At 65.6% G+C, this 1731-nt stretch overlaps 1 long non-coding RNA gene across 1 annotated transcript in view; it reads left to right on the forward strand.

Annotated features, from left to right (window-relative positions):
• Positions 1-1397, forward strand: part of LOC110391913 — a 6021-nt gene extending 4624 nt beyond the window's left edge. Inside the window, exon 2 of the long non-coding RNA XR_002434177.1 lies at positions 1324-1397. This is a non-coding gene — a long non-coding RNA (uncharacterized LOC110391913). The remainder of the gene's footprint in view (positions 1-1323) is intronic.
• Positions 1398-1731: the final 334 nt, after the last annotated feature.

A 1731-nucleotide genomic window follows, 5' to 3' on the forward strand; every position in this document is an offset into this window, starting at 1 on the left:
CCTTGGGCTGCCCCATAGCGCAGGTTCAGCTGCCCCATGGCGGGGGTTGGGCTGCCCCATAGAGGGGGTGGGTCGCCCCATAGCAGGGGTTGGGCTGCCCCATAGCGGGGGTTGGGCTGCCCCATAGCACACCTTGGGCTGCCCCATGGCAGGGGTTGGGCCGCCCCATAGCAGGGGTTGGGCTGCCCCATAGAGGTGGTGGGTTGCCCCATAGCGCACCACGGGGGTGGGACCCCCCATAGCGGGGGTTGGGCTGCCCCATAGCAGGGCTTGGGCTGCCCCGTAGTAAGGGTTGGGCTGCCTCGTAGTGGGGGTTGGGCTGCCCCATAGTAAGGGTTGGGCTGCCCCATAGAGGGGGTGGGTTGCCCCATGGCAGGGGTTGGGCTGCCCCATAGAGGTGGTGGGTTGCCCCATAGCGCACCACGGGGGTGGGACCCCCCATAGCGGGGGTTGGGCTGCCCCATAGGGGGATTGGGCTGCCCCATAGCGGGGGTAGGGCTGCCCCATAGCAGGGNAGCCTTGCTCCAGGTGTAGCCATGCTCTGGGTATAACCTTGCTCCAGGTGTAGCCCTCCTCCAGGTGTAGCCTTGCTCCAGGTGTAGCCATGCTCCTTGTGTAGCCGTACTCCGGGTGTAACTCTCCTCCAGGTGTAGCCTTGCTCCGGGTGTAGCCACACTCTGGGTATAACCCTGCTCGGGGTATAACCCTGCTCTGGGTGTAGCCTTGCTCCGGGTGTAGCCTCACTCCAGGTGTAGCCCTGCTCCAGGTGTAGCCTTGCTCCAGGTGCAGGCTTTTTCCAGGTGTAGTCCTGCTCCGGGTGTAGCCCCACTCTGGGTGTAGCCCTCCTCCAGGTGTAGCCGTGCTCTGGGTGTAGCCATGCTCTGGGTATAACCCTGCTCCGGGTGCAGGCTTTTTCTGGGTGTAGCCCTGCTCCGGGTGTAGCCATGCTCCGGGTGTAGCCCTCCTCCAAGTGTAGCCCTCCTCCAGGTGTAGCCCCGCTCCGGGTGTAGCCCTGCTCTGGGTGTAGCCACGCTCCAGGTGTAGCCTTGCTCCGGGCATAGCCCTCCTCCGGGTGTATCCTTTCTTCTCCGGGTGTAGCCCTGCTCCAGGTGTAGCCTTGCTCCAGGTGTAGCCCCACTCCAGGTGTAGCCTTGCTCCAGGTGTAGCCTTGCTCCGGGTGTAGCCTTGCTCCAGGTGTAGCCGTGCTCCGCGTATAACCCTGCTCCGGGTCTAGCCCTCCTCCAGGTGTAGCCGTGCTCCGGTTGTATCCGTGCTCCGGTTGTTGTCGCGGCGCTGACGCTGCCCCCCCCCCCCCCCCCCAAGATGCGGCGCCTGATCACGCGTGGCGAGTGGCAGTCGGAGCAGCAGGACACCATGAAAACCGGCTCCTCCACCAACAACAACGAGGAGGAGAAGTCGCGCCTCCTCGAGAAGGAGAACCGCGAGCTCGAGCGCATCATCGCCGAGGTGCGGGGGCCGCCCCATAGCGCGCCTCAGGCTGCCCCATAGCGCGGGTTGGGCCGCCCCATGGCGGGGGTTGGGCCGCCTCATAGCGGGGATAGGGTTGCCTCATAGCAGGGCTTGGGCTGCCCCATAGCACACCTTGGGCTGCCCCATAGTGGGGGTTGGCTTGCCCCATAGCGTGGGTTCGGCTGCCCCATAGCGCACCTTGGGCTGCCCCATAGCGCAGGTTCAGCTGCCCCATGGCGGGGGTTGGGCTGCCCCATAGAG

This window comes from Numida meleagris, unplaced genomic scaffold, assembly GCF_002078875.1.
Source record: "Numida meleagris isolate 19003 breed g44 Domestic line unplaced genomic scaffold, NumMel1.0 unplaced_Scaffold628, whole genome shotgun sequence".
NCBI lineage: Eukaryota > Metazoa > Chordata > Aves > Galliformes > Numididae > Numida > Numida meleagris.